We start from the raw sequence: 372 nt of genomic DNA, 5'->3' as shown, positions 1-372 counted from the left end.
GTATCTCGTAAGGACAGAAAGAGCAGCAGCTGCCGCCGAGCCCAGGCGCCGTGCCTAACACGCAGATGGTCCCCGGTTCGATTGCGGGCATAAAGCCGTTTTCGTCGCACTCAGCAAGACACTTGCTACGATCTCTACTGTGACCATTTAAATCAAACGTTCCATCAGCAGGGTGCACATGGCTCAAATGAAACGGTTTCAGAACTGGTTGTCGGATTTTAGCGCTGACTTGGAGGCCTGGAAATGCGCGAAACAGCCGCCGCCATGCGATTTGTTGCCACACCGTTGTACAAAACGCAAGGGCTCGTCCGGGATTTGAACCCGGGACCTCCTGCACCCGAAGCAGGAATCATACCCCTAGACCAACGAGCC

The 372-nt window shown here is 55.1% G+C and overlaps 1 non-coding gene across 1 annotated transcript; it reads right to left on the bottom strand.

The window, feature by feature from the left end:
- Nucleotides 1-300: 300 nt before the first annotated feature.
- Trnap-cgg (transfer RNA proline (anticodon CGG)) lies at nucleotides 301-372 on the bottom strand. Its single transcript has one exon. It is a non-coding gene; the product is annotated as a tRNA-Pro (tRNA).

The sequence above is a fragment of the Schistocerca serialis genome, chromosome 1, assembly GCF_023864345.2.
Source record: "Schistocerca serialis cubense isolate TAMUIC-IGC-003099 chromosome 1, iqSchSeri2.2, whole genome shotgun sequence".
NCBI classification, from domain to species: domain Eukaryota; kingdom Metazoa; phylum Arthropoda; class Insecta; order Orthoptera; family Acrididae; genus Schistocerca; species Schistocerca serialis.
The sequence above is the reverse complement of the archived record's forward strand: the minus strand, read 5'-3'. Positions and strand labels throughout refer to the sequence as shown.